Here is a 12,183-nt window from a genome sequence, read left to right on the forward strand (position 1 = left end):
AGAGTAAGTTGTCTAATTTGATGCCGGAGATAGGTCTGAAACCTTATATCGACTGAGATTGCCGCCTAAGGAGTGAAAGACGTGTATTATGACGTGTGTTTGACTTAAGCTCCATTAGTGAAAAGTGGATTGTCACCAAGTAATAAACCGTCTATTTTGTTTAGCTTTAAATTTTATTGTTTTATTGTTGAATTGAGCTTTTTGTAACTGTCACTAAATGTATTAATATATTGAGTTTCCAACCCTAATTGATGTTTAACTCATTTTTTGTGTTAAATAGACATAAAATTGAATATCAATAAATTGTCGATTTTTTATCGTATATGGAATATAGTCTTCTATATTTTTATTTCTTTAAACTTTAATTATAGTTCATCCAGTAATAGATCTCTTCAATGTTATGAGATAATACTGTATAATGTATTAGCTTAATCTGTCAATCATGAGCAAGATGAAATCAAAGTTCACTGTGTCATAGCTTGTTAGAGAAATCGGCCCGTACCTCATCATAAAGAAAGAAGATCCTACAAAAGAGAAGAGAAAGATAAAAGAGTAGTTGTCCAATTTGGTGCCGAAGATAGGTCGAAACCTTATATCGACTAAGATTGCCGCCTAAGGAGTGAAATATGTGTATTATGACGCGTGTTCGACTTAAGCTTCATTAGTGAAAAGTGGATTGCCACCAAAGAACAAACCGCCTGTTTTGTTTAGCTTTAAATTTTATTATTTTATTGTTAAATTAAGCTTTTTGTAACTGTCACTAAACTTATAAATATATTGAGTTTCCAATCCTAGTTGATGTTTAACTCATTTTTTTGTTTTAAATAGACATAAAATTGAATATGAATAAATTGTCGAATTTTAGCGTATATGGAGATAGTTTTCTATATTTTTTTATTTATTTAAACTTTGATTATGGATCATCCAGTTGATGGATCTCTTCAATGTTCACTGTATCATAGCTTGTTAGAGAAATCGGCGCGTACCTCAACATAAAAAAAAGAAGTTCCTAGAAAAGAAAAGAGAAAGATAAAAGAGTAGTTGTCCAATTTGGTGCTGGAGATAGGTCTGAAACCTTACATCAACTGAGATTGCCGCCTAAGGCGTGAAAGACGTGTATTATGACGCGTGTTCGACTTAAGTTCCATTAGTGAAAAGTGGATTGCCACTAAATAACAAACCGCTTGTTTTGTTTAGCTTTAATTTTTAATGTTTTATTGTTAAATTGGGCTTTTTGTAATTGTCACTAAATGTACTAATATATTAAGTTTCCAATCCTAATTGATGTTTAACTCCTTTTTGTTTTAAATAGACATAAAATTGAATATTAATAAATTACAGGATTTTTATCGTATATGGAAGATAGTTTTCTATATTTTTTATTTATTTAAACTTTGATTATGGTTCATCGAGTTGATGGATCTTTTCAATGTTATTAGATAATACTGTATTAGCTTAATATGTCAATCATGAGCAAGATAGAATCAAAGTTTATTGTGTCATAGCTTGTTAGAGAAAACAGCGCGTACATCATCATAAAAAAAAGATCCTAAAAAGAGAAGAGAAAGATAAAAGAGTAGTTGTCCAATTTGGTGCCGGAGATAGGTCTGAAACATTACATTGACAGAGATCGCCGCATAAAGCGTGAAAGACGTGTATTATGACGCTTGTTCGACTTAAGCTCCACTAGTGAAAAGTGGATTGCCACCAAGCAACAAACAGACTCTTTTGTTTAGCTTTAAATTTTAATTTTTATTGTTAAATTATGATTTTTGTAACTGTCACTACTAAATGTACTAATATATTGAGTTTATAATCTTATTTGATGTTTAACTCATTTTTAAAAAATAGACATAAAATTGAATATCAATAAATTGCAGGATTTTTATCGTATATGGAAGATAGTTTCCTATATTTTTTATTTATTTAAACTTTGATTATGGTTCATCCAGTTGATGGATCTATTCAATATTATTGGATAATATTGTATTAGTTTAATCTTTCAATCATGAGCAAGACAGAATCAAAGTTCAATGTATCATAGTTTGTTAGAGAAAACAGCACGTACCTTATCATAAAAAAAAGATCCTAAAAAAGAGAAGAGAATGATAAAAGAGTAGTTGTCCAATTTTGTGCCGGAGATAGGTCTGAAACATTACATCGACTGAGATCGCCGCCTAAAGCGTGAAAGACGTGTATTATGACGCGTGTTCGACTTAAGCTCCATTAGTGAAAAGTGGTATGCCACCAAGCAACAAACCGACTCTTTTGTTTAGCTTTAAATTTAATGTTTTATTGTTAAATTAGACTTTTTGTAAATGTCACTAAATGTACTAATATTTTGAGTTTATAATCTTAGTTGAAGTTTAACTCATTTTTTGTTTTAAATAGGCATAAAATTGAATATCAATAAATTGTCGATTTTTTATCGTATATGGAAGATAGTTTTCTAAATTTTTTATTTATTTAAACTTTGATTATGGTTCATCGAGTTAATGGATCTCTTCAATGTTATAGAATAATAATGTGGGTCCGATTGGAGTTTGGCTTTGAAGGCTTTGACTTAAATCTAAAGTTCCTAAAGTCTATTTTTCACCAATCATGCTTTTTTAATCGTAAGGATTCTAAAGTTCCCAAAGCCATTTTTTGTTTCTGTCTCCTCTTTTTCAAGAAAATGTATACAGCTTCATTCATGTGGCTTTACAAACAAAAGGTGGGTTTTTCTTTTATTTTTAATGGAAAAGGTACTTTTTCTCTTCTCTATAATAACTAAAATACTTCTTCTACTTTATATTAATTTTATTATTAACTTTTTTTGATAAATTAATCTTCGTTTTTTTTTCTTGTTATTTTGAGATCCATATTGTATAACTTTTGATTTCATATATATATTTTCTTTATTATTGGAATAATTTTATATTTATAATGAAAATCTTAAAACATTATTTATTGTTTTTATGTTTTTGATAATTAATTTTATCTTTTTTAAAAATTTGAATAATACAAACAGATTTAACAACCAAAATCTCTACAGCAACAACCTAAAGCAAAAGTCTGTACCAATCGGACCCTGTATTAGCTTAATCTGTCAATCATGAGCAAGACGAAATCAAAGTTCACTGTATCATAGCTTGTTAGAGAAATCGTCGCGTACCTCATCATAAAAAAAGAAGATCCTACAAAAGAGAAGAGAAAGATAAAAGAGTAGTTATCCAATTTGGTGCCGAAGATCGGTCGAAACATTACGTCGACTAAGATTGCCGCTTAAGGCGTGAAATACATGTATTATGACGCGTGTTCGACTTAAGCTCCACAGGGCCGTGCTTGATACCAAGCAGATCAAGCATTGGCTTCAGGGCCGATAAAGTGATATTTATTTTATGGGCCAAATGTTAGATAAGTTCTTTAGTAGTTCTATTGGTAAAGAGTAGGAATAAGATAACTTGAGGTTTTGGGTTCGACTATCGTGAGTGTTACTTTTAATATTTTTCTTGTTTAGTTATATTATGGGCCAAAATATTTTTGTTTCCTTATGGGCCAGAAATTGTGAGGCCCGGTCCTCCATTAGTGAAAAGTGGATTGCCACCAAAGAACAAACCGCCTGTTTTGTTTAGCTTTAAATTTTATTTTTATTATTAAATTAAGCTTCTGTAACTGTCACTAAATATACTAATATATTGAGTTTCCAATATTAGTTGATGTTTAACTCATTTTTTGTCTTAAATAGATATAAAACTGAATATCAATAAATTGTCGATTTTCATCGTATATGGAAGATACTTTTCTATATTTTTTATTTATTTAAACTTTGATTATGGATCATCCAATTGATGGATCTCTTCAATGTTATGGGATAATACTTTATTAGCTTAATCTGTCAATCATGAGCAAGACGGAATCAAAGTTCACTGTGTCATAGCTTATTAGAGAAATCGGCGCGTACCTCATCACAAAAACAGAAAATCCTAGAAAAGAAAAGAGAAAGATAAAAGAGTAGTTATCCATTTTGGTGCCAGAGATAGGTCTGAAACCTTATATCGACTGAGATTGCCGCCTAAGGCGTGAAATACGTGTATTATGACGTGTGTTTGACTTAAACTCCATTAGTGAAAAGTGGATTGCCACCAAGTAATAAACCGTTTCTTTTGTTTAGCTTTAAATTTTAATGTTTTATTGTTAAGTTGAGCTTTTGTAATTATCACTAAATGTACTAATATATTGAGTTTTCAACCCTAATTGATGTTTAACTCATTCTTGTTTTAAATAGACATAAAATTGAATACCAATTAATTGTCGATTTTTATCGTATATGGAATGTTGTTTTCTATAATTTTTATTTATTTAAACTTTGATTATGGTTCATCCAGTTGAAGAATTTCTTCAATGTTATTGGATAATATTGTATTAGCTTAATCTGTCAATCATAAGCAAGACAGAATCAAAGTTCACTGTGTCATAGCTTGTTAGAGAAAACAGCGCATACCTCATCATAAAAATAAAGATCCTAAAAATAGAAGAGAAAGATAAAAGAGTAGTTGTCCAATTTGGTGCCGGAGATAGGTCTGAAACCTTACACCGACTAAGATCGCCGCCTAAAGCGTGAAAGACGTGTATTATGACGCGTGTTCGACTTAAGCTCCATTAGTGAAAAGTGGATTGCCACCAAGCAATAAACCGCCTCTTTTGTTTAGCTTTAAATTTTAATATTTTATTGTTAAATTAGGTTTTTGTAACTATCACTAAATGTACTAATATATTGAGTTTATAATCTTAGTTGATGTTTAACTCATTTTTTGTTTTAAATAGACATAAAATTGAATATCATTAAATTGTCGATTTTTATCGTATATGGAAGATAGTTTTCTATATTTGTATTTATTTAAACTTTAATTATGGTTCATCTAGTTGATGGATCTCTTCAATGTTATGGGATAATATTGTACTAGCTTAATCTGTCAATCATGAGCAAAACGAAATCAAAATTCACTGTGTCATAGCTTGTTAGAGAAATCGTCGCGTACCTCATCATAAAAAAAAAGAAGATCCTACAAAAGAGAAGAAAAAGATAAAAGAGTAGTTGTCCAATTTGGTGCCGAAGATTGGTCGAAACATTACGTCGACTAAGATTGCCGCCTAAGGCGTGAAATACATGTATTATGACGCGTGTTCGACTTAAGCTCCTTACAGGGCTGTGCTTGATACCAAGCAGACCAAGCATTGGCTTCAGGGCCGATAAAGTGATATTTATTTTATGGGTCAAATGTTACTGAAGTTCTTCAGTAGTTCTGTTGGTAAAGAGTAGGAATAAGATAACTCTAGATTCTGGGTTCGACGATCGTGGGTGTTACTTTTAATATTTTTCTTGTTTAGTTACATTATGGACCAAAATATTTTTGTTTGCTTATGGGCCAGAAATTGTCAAGCCCGGCCCTCCATTAGTGAAAAGTGGATTGCCACCAAAGAACAAACCGTTTGTTTTGTTTAGCTTTAAATTTTATTTTTTATTATTAAATTAAGCTTATGTAACTGTCACTAAATGTACTAATATATTGAGTTTCCAATCCTAGTTGATGTTTAACTCATTTTTGTCTTAAATAGACATAAAACTGAATATCAATAAATTGTCGATTTTCATCGTATATAGTAGATACTTTCTATATTTTTTATTTATTTAAACTTTGATTATGGATCATCCAATTGATGGATCTCTTCAATGTTATGGGATAATACTTTATTAGCTTAATATGTCAATCATGAGCAAGACGGAATCAAAGTTCAGTGTGTCATAGCTTATTAGAGAAATCGGCGCGTACCTCATCACAAAAAAAAAGAAAATCCTAGAAAAGAAAAAAGAAAGATAAAAGAGTAGTTGTCCATTTTGGTGCCAGAGATAGGTCTGAAACCTTATATTGACTGAGATTGCCGCCTAAGGCGTGAAATACGTGTATTATGACGTGTGTTTGACTTAAACTCCATTAGTGAAAAGTGGATTGCCACCAAGTAATAAACCGTTTCTTTTGTTTAGCTTTAAATTTTAATGTTTTATTGTTAAGTTGAGCTTTTGTAATTATCACTAAATGTACTAATATATTGAGTTTTCAACCCTAATTGATGTTTAACTCATTCTTGTTTTAAATAGACATAAAATTGAATATCAATTAATTGTCGATTTTTATCGTATATGGAATGTTGTTTTCTATATTTTTTATTTAAACTTTGATTATGGTTCATCCAGTTGATGAATTTCTTCAATGTTATTGGATAATATTGTATTAGTTTAATCTGTCAATCATAAGTAAGACAGAATCAAAGTTCACTGTGTCATAGCTTGTTAGAGAAAACAGCGCGTACCTCATCATAAAAATAAAGATCTTAAAAAGAGAAGAGAAAGATAAAAGAGTAGTTGTCCAATTTGGTGCCGGAGATAGGTCTGAAACCTTACATCGACTAAGATCGCCGCATAAAGCGTGAAAGACGTGTATTATGACGCGTGTTCGACTTAAGCTCCATTAGTGAAAAGTGGATTGCCACCAAGCAATAAACCGCCTCTTTTATTTAGCTTTAAATTTTAATATTTTATTGTTAAATTAGGCTTTTGTAACTGTCACTAAATGTACTAATATATTGAGTTTATAATCTTAGTTGATGTTTAACTCATTTTTTGTTTTAAATAGACATAAAATTGAATATCATTAAATTGTCGATTTTCATTGTATATGGAAGATAGTTTTCTATATTTTTATTTATTTTAATTATGGTTCATCTAGTTGATGGATCTCTTCAATGTTATGGGATAATATTGTATTAGCTTAATATGTCAGTCATGAGCAAGACGGAATCAAAGTTCACTGTGTCATAGCTTGTTAGAGAAATCGGCGCGTACCTTATCATAACAAAGAAGATCCTAGAAAAGAGAAGAGAAAGATAAAAGAGTAGTTGTCTAATTTGGTGCTGGAGATAGGTCTGAAACCTTATATCGACTGAGATTGCCGCCTAAGGCGTTAAAGACGTGTATTATGACGCGTGTTCGACTTAAGCCCCATTAGTAAAAAGTGGACTGCCACCAAGAAATAAACCGCATGTTTTGTTTAGCTTTAAATTTTAATATTTTATTGTTAAATTGGGCTTTTTGTAATTGTCACTAAATGCACTAATATATTGAGTTTCCAATCTTAGTTGATGTTTAACTCATTTTTTGTTTTAAATAGATATAAATTTGAATATCAATAAATTGTCGATTTTTATCGTATATTGTAGATAGTTTTCTATATTTTTTATTTATTTAAATTTTGATTAAGTTGATGGATCTCTTCAATGTTACGGATAATACTTTATTAGCTTAATCTGTCAATCATGAGCAAGACGGGATCAAAGTTCATTGTATCATAACTTGTTAGAGAAATCGGCGCGTACCTTATCATAAAAAAGAAGATCCTAGAAAAGAGAAGAGAAAGATAAAAGAGTAGTTGTCCAATTTGGTGCCGGAGATAGGTCTGAAAACTTACATCGATTGAGATTGCCGTCTAAGGAGTGAAATACGTGTATTATGACGCGTGTTTGACTTAAGTTCCATTAGTGAAAAGTGGATTGCCACCAAGCAACAAACCGCCTGTTTGTTTATTCTTAAATTTTATTGTTAAAATGGAATTTTTGTAACTGTCACTAAATGTACTAATATATTGAGTTTCCAATCCTAATTGATGTTAACTCATATTTTGTTTTAAATAGACATAAATTTGAATATCAATAAATTGTCGATTTTTATCGTATATGGAAGATAGTTTTCTATATTTTTTTATTTATTTAAACTTTGATTATGGTTCATCCAGTTGATGGATCTCTTCAATATTGTGGGATAATACTGAATTATCGCAATCTGTCAATCATGATCAAGACGGAATCAAAGTTCACTGTTTCATAACTTGTTAGAGAAATCAGCAAGTACTTTATCATAAAAAAAGATCCTAGAAAAGAGAAGAGAAAGATAAAAGAGTAGTGGTTCAATTTGGTGCCGATGATAGGTCGAAACCTTACATCGATTAAGATTACCGCTTAAGGCGTGAAATACGTGTATTATGACGCGTGGTCGACTTAAGTTTCATTAGTGAAAAGTGGATTGCCAGCAAAGAACAAACAACTTGTTTTGTTTAGCTTTAAATTTTATTGTTTTATTGTTAAATTAAGTTTTTTGTAACTGTCACTAAATGTATTAATATATTGAATTTCCAATCCTAGTTGATGTTTAACTCATTTTTATGTTTTAAGTAGACATAAATTGAATATCAATAAATTGTCTTTTTTATCTTATATGGAAGATAGTTTTCTATATTTTTTATTTATTTAAATTTTGATTATGGATCATCCAGTTGATAGATCTCTTCAATATTATGGGATAATACTTTATTATCTTAATATGTCAATCATGAGTAAGACGGAATCAAAGTTCACTGTGTCATAGCTTGTTAGAGAAATCGGAGCGTACCTCATCACAAAAAGAAGATCCTAGAAAAGAAAAGAGTAAGATAAAAGAGTAGTTGTCCAATTTGGTGCCGGAGATAGGTCAAAAACCTTACATCGACTGAGATCTCCGCCTAAGACGTGAAAGACGTGCATTATGACGCGTGTTCGACTTAAGCTCCATTAGTGAAAAGTGGATTGCCAGGAACAAACCGCATATTTTGTTTAGCTTTAAATTTGAATGTTTTATTGTTAAATTGGACTTTTTGTAATTGTCACTAATATATTGAGTTTTCAATCCTTGTTGATGTTTAACTCATTTTTTGTTTAAATTGACATAAAATTGAATATCAATAAATTGTCGATTTTTATCGTATATGGATGATAGTTTTCTATATTTTTTATTTATTTAAACTTTGATTATGGTTCATCTAGTTGATGGATGTCTTCAATGTTATTGGATAATATTGTATTAGCTTCATATGTAAATCATGAGCAAGACGGAATCAAAGTTCAGTGTGTCATAATTTGTTAGAGAAATCGGTGCGTACCTCATCACAAAAAAGAAGATCCTAGAAAATAGAAGAGAAATATAAAAGAGTAGTTGTCCAATTTGGTGCCGGAGATAGGTCTGAAACTTACATCGACTGAGATCGCCTTCTAAGGCGTGAAAGACGTGTATTATGACGCGTGTTCGACTTAAGCTCCATTAATGAAAAGTGGATTTCCACCAAGCAACGAACCTCCTCTTTTGTTTAGCTTTAAATTTTAATATTTTATTGTTAAATTAAGCTTTTTGTAACTGTCACTAAATGTACTAATATATTGAGTTTTCAATCCTAGTTGATGTTTAACTCATTTATTGTTTAAATTGACATAAAATTAAATATCAATAAATTATCGATTTTTATCGTATATGGAAAATATTTTTCTATATTTTTTATTTATTTAAACTTTGATTATAGTTCATCCAGTTGATGGATCTCTTCAATGTTATGGGGTAATATTGTATTAGCTTAATCTGTCAATCATGAGCAAGACGGAATCAAAGTTCTATGTGTCATAGCTTATCAGAGAAATCGTCGTGTTCCTCTTCATGAAAAAGAAGATCCTAGAAAGGAGAAGAAAAAGATAAAAGAGTAGTTGTCTAATTTTGGTGCCGGAGATAGGTCTGAAACCTTACATCGACTGTGATTACCGCCCAAAGCGTAAAAGCCGTGTGTTATAACGCGTGTTCGACTTAAGCTCAATTCGTGAAAAGTGGATTTCCATCAAGCGACAAATCGCATATTTTATTTAGCTTTTAATTTAAATTTTTATTGTTAAATTGGGCTTTTTGTAACCGTTACCAAATGTACTAATATATTGAGTTTTTTGGTGAAAGCGGTTGACGAAAAAATGAATGAAAATCCGTCAAAATAAATTGTTATCTAAAATCATGACTGTTTTCCTAGTTTCTAATTTTGGTTTTTGAATTTTAGTTTTTGAATTTTAGATTTTGATATTTACTTTTTGATTTTTACTTTTAAAATAATAAAATTAAAATATTTGTTAAGAAGAGAAAATGTATTCTGGAAATAATAAAATATAAAATATCATTACCAAATATACATAAGATTATTTTACAATAAAAACATAAAACACAAAATAGTATAATTTATATTTAAAATTTAATTCTATGTTTTTTTTATTTACATAATTTATGTTATTAACTTTTACATATAATAATATACTTAGAAATCTGTACATACAAAACTTTATTTAAAATGTGTAGACATAACCTTTTAATAAAAGTTTCCATAACTGTAATCCATATATTATATATATATATATATATGATATGTTCATTTAACTACAAATTTAGTATATATAGTATGTTCATTTAATTCTTTGTATAGATTTTAAATATACTAGTATGTTTCACCCATGATATGCATGGATATTCTTTTCTTAATTAAGCTTTTAGTTCAACTTAATCGTGTGACTACAAAGTGTATATTTATTTTATATATTAAATTAAGTTTTAACATTTGGAAGAATTTTTTCGATAAAATATAACATCTTAGTATATCTACACGTAAAATGCATACTATAAGAAATATTGCATAAGTTATGTATTATAATTGGTTGACCAATATATAAGATAATATTACAGAAATTAACAGATTTATAATTTACTTATTTTATTTTAGCAGATACAGAATGGTCTCAAGCATATTCTTACATGCTTATATATACTATCCATGATGTTTATTAGTTATATAAAATACTATTGAAAAATTTTCGTTTAGAAGCTGCACAAATTTGAGATTTAATAATTTATCAAGCTTAAAATCTTTCAGAATTATTTGATGGCTAAAGAGAATAAAAAAGGAAACAAAATATATAAAACCAAGGTTTTGCATCTGACCTTAATCAAAACATGTGGGTTGAGGGTCTCTTGATAGATTGGAAGTCCATCTTTTCTTCTACTATTATCCTTGAACTCTTCTTCTCTAGTCATATATCTTCGTCCTAATTTTATTCTGAAATCATATCTCTTCATCTCACTCTTTTTCGGTTCCTTTCTTTAACATAGAAAAAATGAAATGGTGTTCCAGTTTCTTTACCTTCGATGTTAGTTGACCCACATTGGTTTGAGGAAGAGCCATTCCTCTGCAAAAAAAAGAAGAAATTACAAAAGAAACTCTAAATTGCACAATGAAAAATAATTTATGCTGAGAGAAAAATATATTCACTCACTCATTTTCTTAGCAAAATATGAACTCTCGTCTCTCCTCACCAACCAATTGATACCGAAATATTTCCCAAAGCCATCTATAACTTTCGCTTGATCTTTTCCAAAATCAATGACTGTTTCCACATCTTCAAATTTTTTACTGCTCCATCAGATTGAAGTTTCATTTTTTCTTCGAGAAAAAAGAGATGAAGCATCGACTGTTCTGTTTCATGGAATAAAAGAAATTGATTGTAGAAGTTGATATATGGATGACAAAAAAAAAAATAAGAAGTTGATATATGGGAGCTGATGTATGTAGTGGAGATAGTGGCTGGAACCGTTGAGACCACTAAACTAATCACTTCAGTTTTTTCTTTAAGTTTTATATTTTTTTTTTAATTTGAGACATAATCTATGTGGCAGAATTTTATTGGAAATGTGACTCCGCTTTAGTATATAAAGGATATGCATTAATTAATGTAAAATTTAGAATTAAATAATTATAAACAAATAATCTTTACAAATTTGAATTATAAGTTTTAAAAAATGGTTTTGAAACTTGAAGAATTGTCTGCTTTTGCAAGTTATTTAAAAAACATAAAGATCTTGAAGAGAAGTTTCAACAGTTCAGAACTCATTCATATGCCACGGACACATAATTCAAGACGGATAGTCTCGCATGTAATGCAAAGAATCAACTGTCTTTTGTTATTCATATGGATGTGGATCATGCAGTTTGGTTTGCAGAGTTTACGTGATTTTGTTTTTGTTGCTGACAAAAAAAATTATAAAATTGTGGCAAATATAAGTCCAGTGTTATGGTATGTACATAATAATAGTTATAATTTTTTGACTAAACTAAAAATTAATTAAATTTAAAAACAATGGCAAAATAATAAACTTTATAGAAATTTTTATATAAAATTAAATAAAGTTTTGTAAGTACAAACTGATTATAATTAACAACTTTAACTAATTTGCGATAAAATTTAATTTATGGTACAAAA

At 29.4% G+C, this 12,183-nt stretch overlaps 1 long non-coding RNA gene across 1 annotated transcript; it reads right to left on the reverse strand.

Moving 5' to 3' along the window:
* Positions 1 to 10,821: 10,821 nt before the first annotated feature.
* On the reverse strand, positions 10,822 to 11,335 carry LOC130499878 (uncharacterized). Its single transcript, XR_008938732.1, has 3 exons — positions 11,200 to 11,335; positions 11,067 to 11,112; positions 10,822 to 10,982 (listed from the first exon to the last, which is right to left on the reverse strand). It is a non-coding gene; the product is annotated as an uncharacterized LOC130499878 (long non-coding RNA).
* Between the last annotated feature and the right edge of the window lie 848 nt (positions 11,336 to 12,183).

This window comes from Raphanus sativus, chromosome 9, assembly GCF_000801105.2.
Source record: "Raphanus sativus cultivar WK10039 chromosome 9, ASM80110v3, whole genome shotgun sequence".
NCBI lineage: Eukaryota > Viridiplantae > Streptophyta > Magnoliopsida > Brassicales > Brassicaceae > Raphanus > Raphanus sativus.